The sequence below is a fragment of the Grampus griseus genome (genome assembly GCF_964374135.1).
Source record: "Grampus griseus genome assembly, chromosome: 5".
Classification (NCBI taxonomy): Eukaryota; Metazoa; Chordata; class Mammalia; order Artiodactyla; family Delphinidae; genus Grampus; species Grampus griseus.
Window position 1 is genome coordinate 139,117,693 of NC_138998.1, and position 20,676 is coordinate 139,138,368.

The window sequence follows — 20,676 nt, forward strand, 5'->3', positions numbered from 1 at the left end:
CCAAATCTAATTTTACGTGAAGCTTGTCACCCCAGTAAGAAACCTTATGCTCATTTCCCTCCACCACTGCCCCCCGCCCCCGAGCCCTAGGCAAGCACGATTCTCCCCACTTTCTCTACGGGTGTGCCAATTCTGGACTTTTCATAGAAATGGAATCATACAGCATGTGACCATTTGTAATTGATAGGCTTCTTCCACTTAGCACAGGATTTTAAAGGTCCATCCATGTTGTGGCGTGTGTTATATGTTATTCCTTTCTATAGCTGAATAATATTCCACTGTACTGATATTCCGCATTGGAGTTATCCGATCACCGGTTGACGGACATTAGTTATTTCTCCTTTTAGCACTGCTTTACATTATGAATTATGCTGCTATGAATCTTAATGGACACATTTTTGTGTGGCATGGCAATTCATTCCATTTCTCTTGGGCGTATCCCTAGGAATGGAATTGCTGGGTCATATGGTAACTCTATTTTAAAATTTTTGAGGAACTCCAAGACTGTTTTCCAAGGTGGTTGCACACTTTTACATTCCCACGAGCCATGCATGAGGGTCAGGAATGATTTTTGAAGCATAATCCGTAAGCTTCTCTCTTAGATGACGTGTGTCAGATCCGCGGCTGTGTGACCTTAAGCGTGTTGGGTACCAATATCAGCAGTGGAGCTGTACCTTGGGGAGAATATAATCTGCCTCTGAAGGTCCGTGAATGGGAGCTGCAGGGTAGCAGTCCGAGGCAGGTGCTCAGGCAAGGCTGCAGGCCTGCCATGGCTGGTCATCAGGAGGAAAACAACAAAAGTGACAAAAACATATGAATTACAAAACAGTCATCATTATCCAGAACAAGGCAGGTCCACTGGAGGAGTACAAGCAAGTTAGGCCAGACAGGGCTCAAGTGGACAGGAACCAGTTTTTGGATGAGGATGAACCCCTGCCCCTCTTCTCTGCCCCAGGCACAAGCAGGGAACAGTGTCAGTCACTCTGGAACAGCAGGGTTGTTCCCAGATATTAGCAGGGAAAGAGCATGGGGAAGACTGTCCACAGAGACGACCCAAGCCGGCCGGGCAAAGTGGTAGTGTCCTGCTCGACCCAGAAATAACGGGTTCATCTGGACGCCTTTCCCCAACACGAAGATGCAGAAGAGCTCAATCCTCCAGCATCCTGTGTTCCATGAAAGACCTTAGACGAGAGTGACCAGAAATAGTCCATTGCACGTCCTGTTCTGTCGGGGAAAAACTGATCCCTGAATTTCTCAAACCAACTGCAAAGGTAAAACCAAAAAAGGGGTTAAAACACCCTGATGTGTGGGTGTCAGCCCTAATTTAAGCCCAACTTGGGGCGCAGACCTCACTATATGGCCCCTTAGGGACTCAACCCTAAGCCTTTTCAACAAAATGCAATTGAGCCCCTCTACTTAGAGCAGCCCCAGAATCTGAGGGGGAGCCTGGCGGGAAATCGACACTCCTCTGAAATGTTCCAAAAGAGAACATTGCGGGGGCGGGAGCGCTGAGAACATAAAGGGCCCACGTCGTGGAAGTTAGATTGCGCTGTGGCTTTACTGGTAAATCCAGCTTGAAAGATGGCACAGTTGTTTGCAGTTTATCCACTGGCAACACAAAAGAGGGTCCGTCGCTGAAATCCTGCATGGGAGCTCGATGTCCATTTTTGGATACTGTTTTTAGTTAGCAGAGATTGAAAAGGCGCCCCAGCCGCAGGGCGCTGGCCGCTCACCTGGGCAAAGCCCCGCCGCTTCCCGGTCCCCCGCGCTCCGCCCGGCTCCGCTCGCTCGCCACCCGCCCGGGGGCCGCCGCCCGCCCGCCGCCGCCGCTGCTGCCGAGCCGCCCGGGCACGCGGCGCGGCCGGGCTCCGGGGCGAGGGCTGCGCTCGCCGCGCACCGCGCTCCTGCACACCTGCTCCCGGGCGCCGCGCCCAACGCTGCGGCCAGAGCGGGCCGGCGGGGCTGCAGCCCAGGTGCGCCGTCAGCTCAGGGGGCCGCCGGCAGGTCGGCAGGTGGACGGAGGCGCAGACGCGGGCGTGAGCTCATCCCGGGCGCCCGGCGCCCCGACTGCGCAGCAAGCGGCCTCCGGTGCGTCGGCCGTCAGCCTCCGCAGCCAGGCAGCAGGCGGGCGGGCAGGCTCATCTTTCCTCTCCTGCGGCCCGAATCACATTGATCCCTCGCTAACCTTCCCTGGCTGGGAGGCGGGCGGGCGGGCGGGCGAGGAGCGAGCGGAGCGGAGGCGAGCGGGGACCCCCTCCCCTGCCTCTGGCCGCTGGGGCGCTCTGCAGTCTTAAAGCAGCAGCCGAGCATCCGCGCGTCCAGAGTGGGAGGAAGGTAGGACCCTCAGGGATGCAGTACATTCAGTCCGGAAAATAAACAGTGCGCTGGTCTGCCGCCCTGTATTCCGGGTCCTTTAACGAAATCTAGCCTGACATCATTGTTGATAGCCTCTGTTTTTTTAAAAAGCTAAAGAAATATTATCTTGCGCTCATAAACATGCCAACTTTAAGATAGGTGATCAAAATAGGCTGCACTGACTGTGACACTTCCTGCTTTGCAGAGGGCCTTAGCATACATCGTTCCTCCTCTTCCCCGCGACAGCTGTGTGATGCACGTATTGGTAGATTGGGCTCATTTTCCAGAGTAGGAAACGGATTTGGAGAACTGTGATCTGTCCACTAATAAGCAAGTGGTTGCGGAACAAGGCAGTCTTTCCAGCTGCAGGTCGGTACTCTGACGCCGCTGTTACCCTCTGTGACTGCCCGAACTGTCCTCCCGTATTCCCTAACTTCTGTAGGAAACACTTTCTGAATTCTTTGTGGATCATTCCCTAAAGGCCTAAAAACAGACAATGCATCCTAGAAGCTAGAGGGTTTCCAGTTAGCCGTGGAGAGCAAGACACAAGCTCCCCTCAGGAAGCTGACTCCAATGACAGGAAAAGAGTCGAGTCCAAAAGGACAGAGCGAGTGGAGGGGCGCTGAGCATGGGCAGAAGAGGCCAATGTAACCTGAAAAGCCGTGGAGTGGGGAGTGAGTTTGTGTGCTGAACTGACAGGAAAGAAGCTGGAAGCTTTTCCTGTTGCAAGGGGTCAACAAGAGGCAAGGTGCCTGGGCTTTAGGAACCTGGAATGACTGAGGCATCTAAAGGTACCAGGTGCTCTGAAGGAGAGTCTTCAAGGAAAGGTGGTATCCCAGGTGACCCCCTCCATACACATCTCCCAGAAGATCCTGGCAGACTTGGACAGACCTCCAGAGAGCATCTGGACTCAGTACCAGGAGCCCTGGGAACCCTGTGGATGGGGATAGGTTGTGAGAAAAAAAAAAAAAAAATTCAGTTGAAATCCACACCCCGAAGCTGAGCGCCTCCCTCCCCTTTGCTCAGACTCCATGATGCAGGCAGCCAAATTACATCACCCCTGCCTGCACCTTCCCTTCCCTCCATGAGACCACTCTTTGGGAAAGTGACCCACAGGAGAAGAGACCCCTCAGATACTGGCATTTGAGGGGGGTGTCCCCAGTGGGAAAGCCTAGAGAGAAGCCCACTAATTAACAAGCCCCTCCCTCCCATGTCATACACATGATATGTAGGTTTCCTCCTAACAACTCTGTTCTTTTTCTGAAATATAAATGTACATGGAAGGATTGACAGACATTCTAAGAAAAGCCCAAACTAAACACAAGGAAAGTCTTGTAATTAATGACCCTGAGAGATAACCAAAACGTTTCCAAACATGAAACAGGTATGTCATGATATGAAAAGGATTACTTACCTAAAAATGAGCTCTTGAAAAGTGAAAATATGAGAGCAGAAATTTTAAAACTCAATAGGATGATTGGAAGATAAAGTTGTCAGGAAGTTTCCCAAAAAGCAAAAGGGTGGAATGTAGGAGGAGAAAAAATAACTAGAAAATGAATCAAGGGAGCCAATATCTGAATCATAAGAGCTACTTAAAAAGTGAATAAAGATTGTGGAGAGAAAAATATTATCAAAAAACTTGTTCAAGAAAGTTTCCCAGAACTGAAGGACCTTCTGGAATGAAAAGGTACATTGAGAACCTAGAACAAAAATGTACCCACTGCTATATTTAAAATAGATAACCACCAAGGACCTACTGTATAGCACAGGGAACTCTGCTCAATACTCTGTACTAACCTAAATGGGAAAAAGAATTTGAAAAAGAATAGGTACATGTATATGTATAAAAAACAAACAAAAAAATAAACCTGGTGTATATCTTTAAACCAAAATAAATAAATAAATCCAAAGCACTTCATTATGAAATTTCTGACCCCCTAGGAATAAGGAGAATAGCCTAAAAGTTTCCTAAAATTTTTCACATTGAATGATCGTGGTCCATAAGGGCATCATATTTCTCAATAGGGCTATGAGGACATCGAGGTGCGATGTCTAAAATCCTAAGGAAGAAGAATGGCTCGTCTACCCTGGCCTATCCATCACCTCGCAGTATAGAGTAGAATAAAGATAAACATCTCTAAAATGTTACCTTCCAGGAATCCCTTCCAACAAAGCTACTGGAAGACTTAACTTCACCAAAACTAGGGAGTGAAGCATGGAAGAGAAAGACATTCCCCACACCCGCCCTCAGGAAGCAGGGATCCCTAGGAGAGAAAGGCAGAAGGATTGAGAAGCAGGGTCCCAGGACGAGAGCTGCCAATCATTCTCAAGAGCAGGCAGTTAACACTGGAGCTGGGCACAGAGAGCATCAAGAATGAGGCTTCCAAGAAAAAAAATAAATAAACACCAACAGATTACCTGAGGTTTCTGAATGAATGGAGAGACTGATAGTTCTGTTTGCATGCATAGAACTGAAAATGACAGTTATGTAGAAAACAAAACAAGTGGGAAAATTGAAGCACCTGTTACCTTCAGGAATAACAAAATTTGTACAAGAAAGGAAATGTCATGGCAGGACTCCATCGGCCAACTGTGATTACTATTTACACAGTGATCATGTAAATACTGAAAGTGAGTTAACCAAAAGTCAGTACGCTAGTATACTGGGAGGGTAGGGATGAGTGCCTTCTTACGTGGTAGAAGGAAGAGGTATAACAGAGCTGAAACTGCATCAACCATAGCAGGAAGCCAGTAGACAACGCCTTCAACTGAATGAAATGAAGAAATCACAGTAAAATCAGGCTGAGTTCAGAATATGAAGGTAAATACCAGAAAAGGAGAAAAGCCTTTAAAAATTGAAAATAGCTTCTGTGGAGTGCAAGTTCGTGGTGGACAGGGGGTAAAGAAATGTATCTTTTTTTTTTTTTTTTTGCTTTTAATCCCGGAAATGCTAGAGTAAAATGGCACTGAAAAAAAAGTGATGCTTAAAATAAACAGTGTCAAGGGAGGGTGGCATTCTTTGGAAGCTAACGAAAGGCCAGGGTGAGCTTGCCTGTCCTGCGGGTCAGGGCACATGGCCCAACCCGCGTCGGTCCTTTGTGCAATTGGGCACCACCTGGTGGCCAATGTCTGCACAGACATGATCTATCGACAGGGATGGTTTGCGTTATATGGTGGGCCTGGGACTCCCAGAAAAGTGGCAGCAGTTCCTGAATTCTCCTGGTGACTGGACACCAGTTTGATGGTGTTTGTGATCTGAGGAAGGTGAACTGGGAGGTACTGGTAACAAGGAAACTCATTCTTTATCTTCCCACTTATGGAACTGGGGTCTCCTGCCGTTTCGCGTCTTGGTTTCAACCTTCTCTCTGAGTCTTGCCTCCCTCAGGAGAGAATCAGGGCTGACCACCACTCATGTTATATCTGAATTTTTAACATCACTTTTTATTGCCAACACGTAATAGGAGATTACTCTTTTTAACTTTAACTTACTCACAGTACCTGTATTACTTTTTTTTTTAATAATAAAAACGATAAAACATTTAAGGGACAAGAGTGTCATAAGCCCCGAACAATGACCAAATATCTGAGAAAAAAGAATCACCAGTCTAATGAACCCATCCCAACCCTCAAGCTCATGTGCAAGGGTAGAATAAACACAAGACCTCAGAAGTGTTACCTTCCATGAATCCTTTGTTGGTTCCCTTTCACACCTTCTAGCAGATTTCGGCTACATTTTCTCAGTTAAAAAAAGTTGACAATATATTTCTTTAGCAGCTCAAGGTTGCATGACTTTTTTGTGTGTGATCTGTTCCGTCCTTAACAAACCTTTTCTTACAGAAAAAAAAAAATGTTTTGGCCTTTTTTTCTTCCCCTAGCTCATTGTGGTTACAATTTGCACTCATGTATTCAGTAAAATTCTAGAATAAGCATCACTGTCCATAAAATGCCCTTGATAACACTGGGGACAGTTTTTTATTTTTTGCGGTACACGGGCCTCTCACTGCCGTGGCCTCTCCTGTTGCGGAGCATAGGCTCCGGACGCGCAGGCTCAGCAGCCATGGCTCACGGGCCCAGCCGCTCCGCTGCACATGGGATCTTCCAGGACCGGGGCACGAACCCGTGTCCCCTGCATCAGCAGGCGGACTCTCAACCACTGCGCCACCAGGGAAGCCCCGGGGACAGTTTTAAAGTCACATCCTGAGTGGCACATTTCACCTGCCTTTCCTCTCAGATTTTAGGTATTTTGACTGACTTCTCTCCAAGCCTTCCCTTGCCTTTTTGGGCTGCAAATCTCAGCGTGGCCTGGGGAACGTTTGCCAGTAAATGTTTATCTGTCAGTAAAACGTTATTATCCTATATGAGCAGATCACTTTTGTAAATGCAAGGGGCTGCGCTAAAACACCCTACATCCAAACCATTTGAATACAATTCAGTCTTTATGATTCCAAGGACTTTGTCAGCGTGGGGCAACATTTCTGTAATGGTTCCGTGGATACAAGATCAGATTCCTGTGTCCCCCCAAATGCTTTCCCACCATTGAAAAGGATGTCATGTCGGTACTGTGGACTCACCCAACTGGAGCTCCACCCTCCTCCCCGCCCTGTGAGCAGAAACTGGTCCCTTTGCAGGCTCAGGTGCAGACAGCGGTCAGTGCCTTCCTGGACCCCTTCTCTCATGCTTGGTCTTTCCTCATGTTGCATCTACAATACCAATATCATCAATGGACAAAATAACCAAACTGGGTGTCAGGCAGTGTTACCAAATTTAACTGTTTTCTTAGTCCAGTCAAGTCATCTTGTATGTGTGGACACAGTAACAGTATAGTGTTTTGTTTTATGGTTGGTAAAAATCAATATTTTGAACTCAGGCTTTTTTCTGTGTTTTACAATTTTTTTTCAAATAGATCTATACCACTTCTTCCATTTCTTTTTAAGATCTTATTCAATATGTAAAGCACTTGCTATGTAACAGTTTTTTGCAAGTCATACATTCGGGGTCAGTCTTTGGGGATCCTCAGCCCAGCACAGTCATTGGAGATGAGGGTGTCCAGGGCTTGCTGAAGACCTGGCACATTTAGCTCAAAGCCAGGCTGGAGCCCACCCCTTCTAGTCTTCTGCCCGTGTTTCTCCCACCTAAAGCTCTTGTTACCTGACGTGACCAGCACTGCATAGCAGTGCTGCTTGGGGAGCAGTGGCCCAGGCACCAGGTCGGGAGAGCGGGATTTGAATCCCACTTCTACCACTCAACAGCCGTGAGACCTTGGCCCATGACTTAGCTTCTTAGTGCCTCGGTTTCCTCATCTACAGAAGGATGCCCCTACCTCCTAGTGGGGCTTTTAGTAAAAAATGAGATACGGGTGACACACACTGAACGGCGCTTTTCTCAGTAAATATCTGCTATCATCATCATTCTTGTCATTCACCCAATATTGACATCGTGCCCCAGAAAACTATTTTCTGAGCACAACCAATTAATGAAAGGTCCACATACTTTTATTTACTGCTGACCGTACCCTGATCAATCAGCACCACGTATATAACAAGAGCTGTGAAGGGGCTGAGACTTGACCCTGCTGACAAGCTAACAGGTCAGCGTATAACAGTTTCATGGGTGCCGGTGGAAGACTCAAGGTTCAGGATGCTTAGAGTTCTGAGTGGGCTTCTCTCCCATCAGTGTAGAGTAGCATCAAAGCCACTAGACACATGGCTTTGAAAACATGAAATAAACAAAATACTGTGATTAATGGCAATAGTTCACTTAAAATCAAGAATAAATGTTGCTGGACACTTGGACATTTTATAAAGCCTTTAACTCATTGACATTTGACCACCACATTTTGCATGAAGTCTACCAGGCACATCTTTTTATTTACTTATGTATTTTCAATTTTATCTTTTATTGAAATATAATTGATTTACTCTGTGTTAGTTTTAGGTGTACAACAAAGTAATTCAATTATATATTCTTTTTCAGAATCTTTTCCATTATATGTTATTACAAGATATTGAATATAGTTCCCTGTGCTATACAGTAGGTCCTTATTGTTTGTCTATTTTATATACTGTGGTGTGTATGTGTTAATCCCAAACTCCTAATTTTTCCCTACCCCCTTCCCCTTTGGTAACCATATGTTTGTTTTCTATGTCTCTTTTTAGCTTCACAACAAGCCTGTGTGGAAACGCTTATCATGCCCCCAGAGAGGTTAAGGATTTGCGCAGGGTCACACAGCTAATTACTAAGGGATCTAGGACTTGAACTCGGTCTTTGGCTTTCCACCAAAGGTCTTGCGACAACAGAGCAAAGTGGCTAAGACCGTGGCCTGAAGAATCTGATTGATCTCTTTCGAAGGCTCTTTCCTCCACTGACCAGCTGACCCTTAGAAATCCCTTAACCAATTTGTGCCTGAGTTTTCTCATCTGTAAAATGGGTGTAAAAAAGTACCTCCCAATGGGACTGAAGTGACAATTAAATGAGATGTTTGTGAAGAGTTTATATCATAAGGAGCACTAAAGAAATGCAGTCTGATATTATTTACTGCTTTGACTAAATTTTCTAATATTTATTCAAATCCCAATTATCCACTCATGAGTCATCCATCCTCTTTTCTTGGGAATCACTTCTTTTGTGTCATATCAACCCAGAATAAAGCACATCTTCCTGATGCTTCTCAGTATGTGAGAAGTTCAATTACATTTCAAGGCATGAACTGAGATGGTGAAGCCATGGGAGAGTGATGGCTTGGGGCAGGGTGGGCAAACTTTGCCTGGGGAGGACCAGATGGTAAATATTTTAGGCTTTACTATCACAGTCTCAAGTACTCAACTCTGCCTAAGTAACACAAAAGCAACCACAGACGGCATGGAAATGAACAGGCATAACTGTGTTCCAAAAAACCTTTATTTATTGGACACAAATCTAAACTTTACATAATTTCCTTGTGTCACAAATACTCCTCTTCTGTTTTTTTCAACCACTTAAAAATAGTTAAACCATTTTGTGTCTGGGCTGTGGTTTGCTGACTCCTGAACTAATATATTAACCACAAAATTAATGCTATCAAAGGAGTCAAGGAACACTGGGGCAGGAGAGGTTCTGAAAAGGGTTATTGGAGGTTAAGGACTTGAATGGATCCAGAAAGAGTAGGTCGGGGGCGGGGGCAGGAGGAAGCAGCAGTGTCTGGACATGTTCACGAGTTTGCTTAAATGAGACAACAGATGCAACAAGATTTAACATAATGCCTGGTACTTCGCCGATGCAGATGTTTAAAAAATTACTATCCTGTATGAGCAAAGCACATGCAAGAGACTGCACTAAAATACTGTACAACCGAACCATTTGAATACAGTTCAGTCCTTAGGATTCCAAGGACACTTTCAGAGTGGGACAGCAGTTTCTATAACATGGCTTCGGGGGTGCAAGATCAAATATTTTTCCCCAAAATTCAGTGGTGCCTAGAATTTCTTTATTGGTATTTCATTTCTGGGACTTGAACTTCTGCCTTCAGGTAGATCTCAGCTATACCTGCAAAGAGTTGTACATTACACGTCCATAAGCATATGCACTTACTGATATAAGAGCAGAACTTTACCCGAAAGGAAAAGGGACTTAAGTTCTGAGTGAAGGAAAAACACACACACACACACACATCATCCTGGAAGAAGAATCCAGAACGTCAGGTCAGAGCCCTCAAAGTCAAACTGAACCAGCTTCCCCTGTTTATTCCGCTTCAGGGTCATTACTCTGGACATCAATTTTCATAGTGAAGAGACAAAAAAAATGGCCAACCGAGAGTTCTCGTTTAAAGGAAGTTGGGTAGTAAGCTGATTTGTTTAAAGTACCAGTGTTTTATTAAGCCGAGTTTGAAAATGTTGGTGTATCATAACAGAAATTTAAAATTCTATCTAAATTATTTGAAGGGGTGGATCCATTATTAATGATTTTCACATTTAAAAGTATTTAGTTCAAGGTGGTAATATGTGGACATGTAATTAAGATTATTTAGTTTTATTTTAAATGATTTAGCAAGAGATTTGAGGCTTCTAGATGATATAATATTAACACCAAAGATTTTTGTTCCTATCTAAGGTGATGAAAATTATCTTATAATTCACCATCGCCAAGGAATTACCTTCTTAAATATGTCCTGAAAATAGTGTGCTGTAGCATTTTATTGTCCGGATTATGACTCCAGAATCATCACTGTACACCTTCCTTGTGACCTCGTTCATTTCAGGTCAGCAGCCAACTTGATCTTCAAGAGGTCTGTCTCTGTAAAGAAGGAGAAAAGGGTTGTGTGAAGAAATGAAAACAGCTTCTATTTGATTTGGAAGCAAACTGCACGAAAACCCACAAGCCACAAAATAACTGTTATATCAAACAGCAAACGTTGAGTGCCAAGTGCACCCAGTTCTAGTCTGTTCCATCCCTTGTACTTTTTTAGCAATGTCATTGTTGTCCTGAAAGACATCATGTGCACTCCGGATTTTCTAACAAATCTTTATGTGTTACCTTGGAAAATAACTTCTAAGCTGCCATTTCTGCTTGGAATTTTATGTCAACGGGTGAAGAAAGTTGAATCAGCCTCCATCTTTCACTAGCATAACTCACCAGAGATCTCCAGTGTCTCAGGCCAGGAGGGATGACACATTCCTGGCTGACATGTGACTAATGTTTCATAACCACACCCTGATGCTGTAGGTTAGAGGCATGGAAGATACTGTTTTGACGTTGCCTTAGAACTTTGTTAATGGCCTGAGGTGCAGAATTATGGATCATTGGTATGCATTTATTTAAGTTAGTAGTAATTTGTTAAATTTTACTCCAACTTAGAAATTTTGCCCCAAAACATGATCTTTTTATTTTACCTTTTTAGCAGGCAGATGGATTCAAATATACAAGGCTAGATTTAAAAAAGGAACATAGTTAGGCATCTTGAAGCTAATATTCAGTTTTCCACTCTGCAATTCCATACTGTCTTCCCCATATTTCATTTTGAAAAAAGTCCCAAGCCATGCAATTTTATTATATCATATCATATTTTCTTATAAATTTAATTTGTAGGATTTTTAAAACTTTTTCATGGTAGCCATGCTTACGGGCTGGAGGTATGTTCCATGGAACAAAATTATATGACTTCCAGAATTAATCTAATTTGATAATGAAAGAAGTGTAAATGTTCCAGGAGGAGGGGGAAGTTACAGTGTAGTTATGATGATGGTGGCCATGGTGGCAGTGGTGGCTGTGTTGAAGATAATGACAATAATGATAAAATGATAATAATAATAATAAGTAGTGTAAACTTTAAGGGCAAGTAGATAAGCAAATAGGTTGAATCCTGAAGACAGTGAAAGCAAACAAGGGCACTAGAGGCATAAACACCCAGGAGCTGCAGACAAACATTTTAATTGTATCAGAACCAAATTATTGCAGCTGCTGGGTTCTGGCTCTAAGATGGCGCTAGAGTTAGTCACCCTTCGGTGTTATAAATCTAAGGATATGTTTTCATTCTCATCCATTGCAAGAACTTTACTTCCCACAGCCTCCTTTCCTGGATTCCAAGCATCGAATGTCAGGTGCAGTGGCTTCTGACTTGTGTCACCCTCCTGGGTGGAACACAGTCCGGAGTAACTGTCTTTCCACTCTTGGCATTTTCACAGTCTGCCTTTTTTCCCAACTAATCATTGATCCTCAAGGGATTATTGATCTCCCAGTTCTGTCCCTTTAGCTGGGTCCCTTCTCATGCCAAGTAATAAAATACTTTTAATGCCCTTCTGAACTAATCAGTGTCAGATTCAAGCATTAATAGTACCTTAGACTTGGATTCTTTACCAAATATCCCTCTTAGCGGCTGCTTTCCTAGAATACTAATGATTCATCAACTGCACACCAGTTCCTCATTAAATGCTGATATAATTGCTTCCATAAGATTTTATTATAATATCACAGCCAAGTGTCCAACATCTAGACAGGAACAAACTCTCTCAGGAGAAATCAACAGTACATATAATTTCAGGCAGCCTTTCTTCATCCAACTTAACTGTATTAACCTAACGGCATGTGTTTGTTTGCCTAGTTTTTTTTTTTTTTTTTTGAGTTTTGTGATCCTACAAGTAAATCGGCTAATGCTCTAAGCCTCAGTTTTCCTGTCTGTAAAATGGACATAATGACCTCACGTCAGAGTATTTTGAGAGGATCAAGGTTGATGATGTCTGTGTGATGATGCCAGTTTCTGGAAGGGGCTGAACGTGGGGAAGATGCAGTCAGGACATAGTTTTATTTTTAACCCACCATGATCTCCTGCTTTCAAGTCTCTTTCCCAAAGTGGGATGATGTCTGAAAGAAACCCACAGCTTTTCAGGTATCTGTAAGCCTTCCGTTTTGGATATTAAAAAGTCAGTCTAGTCTAATTCCCTAATTTCAGTATCTTGCTGATTTTTCCACAGTTCATCCCTGACTTAGGTTTGAAAATCCACAAGGAAGACGCAGGGTGTCTCTTTGTTCTCTGATCACCTTCTTGCCGCCTCCTCAGTGAGCCCTCCAGGACAGAGAAAGAAGGAAGAGGACGCGCTGGAGACACAAGACTGTCTCTGTCGTGTCGGCCGGTGCTGTCTGTGGTCCCTCATCATGGCAGATGCTCAAATGCCAGCTCTCTCTCGGCCACTTTCATGGTTTTCTCAGGAACCTACCCCACACCATCTGCCACCCCCGCCAGCCAAGACATCTCCGTGATGGACACACGCTGTGACCCCCCCTCAGCTGCCGCTGGAGCTCACACCAGGCATCTTTCTGACAGTGGAAGCCCTTTCTCGACGGCCCAGCCTCCATCAGTAGAGTCAGCCCGGAGGGAAGAAGGATGTGGTTCAGCTCCTCCCTCCGTGTCACTCTGAGCGCCATCGCTGGCCCCTACAAGGGGGACAATCACAACCTCTGTCCTCTGCTGTCTCCCTCATCAGCTGCCCTGAGGATTATCTGAGGTGGCCCCCTGCCGCCCTTACCCCAGCAACTGGCTCACGTGGCACTTAGCAGACAGGTAGCACGGCCAAGGTGGTCGGGGGCACCTTGAACTACGAAGCCCATTCCCTGGGTTTGGATTCCACACCCACCACTTACAACTTTGCACAAATCACAAGGGAGTTGGCCTCCCTGTGACTCAGTCTCCTCTCTGTACAAATGGAGACGACAGCAGTACCTCAGAATCCTGGACATCGTGTGCCGGCTTTCAGTAGCACGCTGCCCTCCAAATTCTCCCCTGCTCCGTAGGGGCAGAGCCAGAGACTCACTGCCCACCCTCTCTGCCCGTGGGGTCCGGTTAGATTCTGCCAACGAGGGGCTCGTGGGCTGTTCAGAGTCGGCCTGGGGATCAGCAAAGGCAGCTGTGCGGGCATCAGCTCAGGACGGGGCTGGAGATCTGCCAGGGGATCCAGGTTCCTTCGGGAGAATCAAGAGCTCGGTCGCTGCGGGCAGGCGCACGAGAACCCACCCTCACACCCTCCGGTTGTCCTGACCAAGGCTGACTGATGCCTGGCCTCACAGGGTTGCTGAGAGGATGAAGCGTGTCTGTTCCCCGAAAGCACTCGGAACAGCTCAGGGCATGGTCAGTGCCTGGTGAATGTCAGTGGCTGTGATGTATTCATTACGATTCTCAGTAATACTGATCAATCCACGCACAGCCCTTCAGCACAGCTTCACGCTCACAGGAGGAGGGAGATGGGGGTGGGTGGGTGGGCGGGGCAGCTCGGCGCTGCCCCGAGGGCCTGGGCCGAGGGACTAGAGAAGGCTAGCGAGCTTGCTCAGGAACAGAGATGCTATGAGCGCTCGCCGGCGTGGGACATGTTCAGAAACGTGTCGAGAATACACATGCTATGGACAGATGACACAGAAAAGGCAGCCGAGATTTGACCTGTTCAGCTCTCACTTCAGCTGCTCCGGGGAGAAGTTCAACGTCCAGATGCAGACCCCTCGCTCTTTGGTACCTAAATGGGGCAGATGCGCGGAGGACAAGCCCACACGTCCACCGTGCTATTCAACTATTCATTACATTTAACTTGAAGTCACCTTATATTAGCAAAAACAAACCAGGGAACCCAAAGGTAGATCAGGGAGTTATCAGCAGACAAAGCAGAACCAGGCTCAAGAGCTGCTATAATTACCAACTTTGGGCTGAATGGTGCAGCTGCGGCCAGCTTTGCAGCCAGGACCTGCCTCCAGGGCGCTGAGAAGCGCGGCTACATTGATTTCTGCCCTGCAGGGAGAGCTGCTGAACGGTGAGTATTTGAGTATTGTGGTGATTACATATTTGTCTGCGCCTCTAAAAGACACGCCCACATAAAGTCCTAGAATATATGGGAGAACAAAGAATAGAACATAAATAGGTGTTTGGCAACACCTTGACTTTTTACTCGCAGAGAAAGAAACTTTTTTTTTCAAGATACACCCTCAAAACTTTTTATCCCAATGACATATTATAGCTTTATATTTGAACCCTAAAGTGTGTGTCATTTATGTCTAATCTCTCTAATAATGCCTATATATTGTTAAGGTAGCTTCCCCTCCCCACCTCTAAAACCAGAATAAAAATAAATGTTTTTATTTTTATACAACCTTTATTATCCCTCGAATCAACTCTCTGTGTTTAAAATCCCTGAGGATGACAAGGGCTTACGGCAGCAGAGGCTGCTCCTTTCCTGGGATTGTCACCTACAGTAGACAGATGCTTTATTACCCAGGCACGCGTGGTACCTCATGCTTAGCCCACATGAAACATTCAGGTTAATGGTCACTGCATTTTTTTCTTTTTTAAAAATTTTTTGGTTGTGCGGCATGCAGAATGTTAGTTCCCCGACCAGGGATCGAACCTGCGCCCACTGCAGTGGAAGCACAGAGTCTTAACCACTGGACCACCAGGGAAGTCCCAGTCACAGCATCTTTGATAGCAGGTCTATTTCTCCTCTCCCCCCATTTCTCTAGCTTTTTATAACATGATATAAAGGAAATGAACTCACTGTTTGAGATCCTATTTGGTTGTTTAAGGAAGGTAAGATAAACATGCAAAGTTTCGGAAGGAAAAACTAATTAGATGATTTCTGTTGATAACATATAAATCTATATACACACATTTATGGATATATGTGTATATAATTTATATAGAGAGAGGGGATTTTCTTTTACGGGACATATCTTGGTCTAGGGATTTCTATTCCACTGTGTAACGAAACTGCATTCAAAGTGCAGGAAACTAAGGAGAAGAAGGCCAAGCTCTAAGTAGAGATAAAAGATTCAAACTCCAGCCTCTCAAACCTGAGGGTTGCACCAAAGACAGGGCCTGCACCCAGGAATGAAGACACTATAATGGTTTGTTTGTTAATTTTCATGTTAATCTTGATGGGAAGACAGCCCGTCCTGCATTCTCTCGGGGGCATTGAGGGACTACCTGTGATCTCATCATCTTGTAATCAATGTGTGTGGAGGCTTCCGGGATCCTGGATCCTGGGCAACAGAAAACCAGAGACAGGTTTCTGCCTTTATGGCTATTACTTGCTAGTGGAGGGAAGACAGAAATATAGAGACCAATGTGATTCAAGGTGACTTTGTGTTATGGTCCCTGAGGAAGACTCTAGGCTGCGGTGAGAGTGTGTAATTGGGGGGCCTGGGTAGTTCAGACCAGGTGGGCAGCACAGGGAAGCGTAGGCCGTAAGACAGAACAGAGTGGTGGGGACAAAGGTGAACCCTTAAAGCCAGTACCTGACAAAAATACAGTTCAAAACATGTAAACACTGTGCTGGTCCCAAACTCCCAGACTGCTAGCAGATTTACCTGCCAAATACCGGCCTCTGCAGTTACTGATCTGTCCACACCACATTTGGGGATCCCTGTGGTTTCAGGGCTGTCCCACTGAGTTCAGTCCTGCACATCAATTACCTGAGCAGTAGTTTCCTCTTGAACGATGACAATGAAGCTTTCTGGTTTTATGCAAATATGAGTTTTTTCATGGTGCATTTATCACGGAGGTTGGAGAAGGTGTTTCCAGGGATGCTTATGAAGACAGCAAAGGAGGGAGGCCTGGTTGGCGTCCACCCTGTGCATGGTCCTCCCGGGACGCCGCTTGTTTATATCCTACTGCCCATGGGTCCAGGGGTGAACCTTGCCAAGCCACATGGGCACTGCCAAGATCTGTAGCAATAGACCATTCATTATTCACTAAATCTGAGAAACAAGAAGGCGAAGTAACAACTGCCCTACCTCCTGCCATGTGCAACAGGGAAGCACGATTTTCTAGGGGTTATAAAGGATACGGCAAAAATGAGTTTTCAAAACGTGCTCACTGTACCAGGGCCATACAGGATTGTGCTCTAACCTTTGATGCGTGTATGGAACAAGACAGAACATGTTTACGGCCGAAAAAAGGCAAAATGGTGAGGGAGGAATGAGGGAGATGCTTATGAGCAATCCCTATTTATGGCTGAATGATTGGTGTCAGAGTGTGCATAGGATTTCGAGAGCTATCCTATCCCCTCAGCTTTGCCTCATTTCTTAGCATTTTGCTTCCTTTCCCCGGTACTTTCCCCACTCCGGCCACTGTTCTCTCTCTCTGGCATCTCTCTTTACACCTCCCTTTGCAGTAGGTTGGCAAAATGCCACCCTGGCAGTGTTTGGTATCCAACCCTGGCCTCCATGGTTTCCTTCTGTCTTATACCAAAGAGGAAAACAGCGTTTGCTTTTTACTGGAGAAGAACTGACAGCCCCTCATCAGGTTAATGCCATCCTGAGGTCAGGGCCCATGCACACCTCCACTGTGAGCTCCGTCATCCATGATGAAGGTCCGTCTCTCCCATCCTCCAGGGCCCAGGTGCATGCCAGCCCTTTCTAGCACCTTTCCAGCTCACTCCAGCCCAGACCAGAGCTCCCATCACAATGTCAGAGCCCTTCTGGTCTGACCACTCATGGTGACAGCCCTTGTGCCCTAAGGAATCCATGCCTTGTTTCCTTATCCATCCTTCAAGGTCCTTAAACACAGCTCCACAGGCAACATCTTTTGTCTCTCTCACTAAATACAACCATGACTGCACGGCAGGGGCTCATTTTGTACCAGCTGCCATGTAGCATGGCCTTGGGGATAAGGTAATGATGCTGACAAGCTCTACTTCTCAAGGAACTCTCTGCCCATGAAGAAACCAATGGCCCCTTGATCTTCTGTCGCTAGGTGTTAAAAAAAAAAGCATCACCAGCTCCTTGGTATTTACTCAGAGAGCTGAAAGCTATGTCTACACGAAAACCTGCACACAAATGTTTACAGCAGCTTAATTCATAATCCCCAGGACTTGGAAGTAACCAAGATGTTCTTAAGTAGGTGAATGGCTAAATAAATTGTGGTCCATCCAGACCATGGAATATTATTTCGTGCTAAAAGAAATGAGCTATTAAACCATGAAAAGACCCGGAGGAAATTTAAATGCATGTTATTAGGTGAAAGAAGCCCGTCTGAAGAGGCTGTGTACTATGTGATTCCAACCATGTGACATTCTAGAAAAGAAAAAGCTATAATAAAAACATCAGCGGTTGCCAGGGGTTAGGGGGAAAGGAGAGATGGACAGGTGGAGCACAGAGGATTTTTAGGGCAGTGAAACTACTCTGTCTGATACCATAATGGGGGATACCTGTCACTGTACATTTGCCAAAACCCATGGAATATACAACACCAAGAGTGAACGCCAATGCCAACTATGGACTATGGGCGATTGCGATGAGTCAGTGTAGGTTCATCGATTGCAACAAATCTACCCCAATGCTGGGGAATGCTGATGGTGAGGGAGGCTATGTCTATATAAGTAAAGGGAGTGTTAGGGAACCCCGTGCTTTTCATTCAGTTTTGCTGTGAACCTAAAATTACTCTAAAAGTGGGGGTGATGTATCGGCTGTGTTGAAGGGGCGCTGGGTGGGTGGAGCCTAACCCTCTCTGAGGGTGAATCAAACCATTAAAGAATTGTGAGACTTTGCTTCTGAAAAGTCTCAAACCTAACCTAAATTTTCAGAGACAAACCTAATTAAATACACTTAACTCAGAAATGGCAAAGAGATTGATCCATGTAACACACATGGATTTTTTCATTCTGGCAGGTTGAAATCATAGACCGTTAATCCAAGAAGTGAATTTACAGATCCTTAATTAAAACGATGAGTAGCATAAAGAAACCAAGTCTGATGGAGGCAACGTGACTGACCTGAAGTGTAATACAGCATCCTCATCACTCCTCTAAGCCCCCAGCCTCCTAAAAAAGTCTACTTGGTATGATCCCTGCAGATGAGTGAGAACGTACGACCTCAGTTTCTGAGTCTTTGAAATGGACAAAATATCACTACCTCTTAGGGCTTCTGTGGGGATTCAGTGAGACCATGTAGTTGGCAAATTTCATAACTCGTAAAGCTCCATTCAACAATAGTCTATTTTGTTCCCGAAATTCTATGATGCGGGACATCTAAGGCAGGTAACCTCCCTCAGGAAGCATCCGTTTATCACCAATGTCAGAAACAATGAATCAGAAGGATCTACAGTAATTCTAACTGTGACTTCTGGGTGCACAAACATGATTAATAAAATGCTTTAAGTGGTTGATGCTACAAATACAGGAAATGCCTTATTATTAAGAAAGGTCTGTGGTTATCAGAAGCTTTGAGTTTTCATCCATGCTTTCTTGGAGCCCAAACTGTAAGCTTGTAGCTGGTTGGACAACCCCGTCCAGAGGGCTGATTGACAGGTCGTTACAGAGATCAATGGACTCTCTTTTGGCGCTTTAAAGAGCTGGTGTTCATACTTTATCAACAAATTGGTTGCGTGTGCTCCTCACCTGCTCTCATGACACCACTGGCTGTTAGAGGAGACACCAACTGAGTGAAGAATCAACTTCACAAACATTGTTACACGGGGTACGTACTTTCAGTTGGAGGAATGAAAAAGCTCTGGGGATGGATGGTGAATGTCCTTAACGTCACTGAACTGTTCACCTACAAATGGTTAAAATGTTATTTTTTATTATGTCTGTTTTACTACAATAAAAAATATTTTTTAAAAAGTTGTTACAGCAGAGAGAAATAGGTTTATTATATAAATTCTATGTAGTGGAAGGGCTAAAAGCCAAAGTACAGTGTGTCTCACTTCTTGCTGTGCTGTGACATATTTTTGGTGATAAGTTTTCAGTTCAGATGGGTTTGAAAGCAAGAACACATTTAGAGAAGGGGTTACAGGGTTTCCATTTGGTGACTGTGTTGGTTTTGGATACATGCTGTTTGAGGTTCAGTGAAAACAACTTGTGTAAAGGGAAATTTAAGCCATCCTTTCAACATAACTAATGAATTCAAATAAGAATCCAGAATTAAAAACAATTATGATTGACCAATTTATTCATAAAAAATTACTGTAACAAATACATTACATTAACAAGACACATGGGAAAAGTCTGCTTACAAGTTTGACCCTATATATGCTGTGTCATGAAGATATTTCATTTAATATTTTGAATCTGTTTCATTTTAACTTTGTGTAACTACTTTTTAACCACCTGGCTCCATGAAATGTAGAAATAGTACCACAATATTTGTTTACAATATCCCATGTTTACTAGTTGTGCTGTGAAAAATGAAGCAGAGTCATTTGGACAATTTAATTCAAATAAATATTAATAAAATTGTGAAATTAGGTAAATGACTAAAAACTGTATTTTTGTTTCAGTTATCTGAATTGGGATAAGTACTTTACCATACTCAGGAGTTCAAATGATGCCCACTTAGTTATTAATGGATACCCAAAAAAAGAAAAGAACAGGAAAATTTTACTGAGAAAATCAAAGAAAAATCAGGTAATGAAAGAACTCTAGAGGGAGAAGCATAGTTATAGCTGGATGCGGGCTGTGGATTCAGAGACCTTGGGTTTATGCCTCCACTTCCCCCTCTGGTAAATGGCCCGAATCCAAAAGGGATTCCTTGTGAGAAGGAAGGGAAGTGAGGCACATAACACTAATTCACCTACTGCTTAGCACCTAATCCAGGGTATGCAGAAGGGATTGGCTCTTTTTATTGGAAGTCCCTCCTCCATCAAGACATACACACACTACTAGATTTAAAATAGATAACTAATAAGAACCTACTGTGTAGCACAGGAAACTCTACTCAATACTCTGTAATGACCTATATGGGAATAGAATCTAAAAAAGAGTGGATATATGTACGTGTAGAACTGATTCACTTTGCTGTACAGCAGAAACCAACACAACATTGTAAATCAACGATACTCCAATAAAATTAATTAAAAAAAGATTGGATGGGGAAATG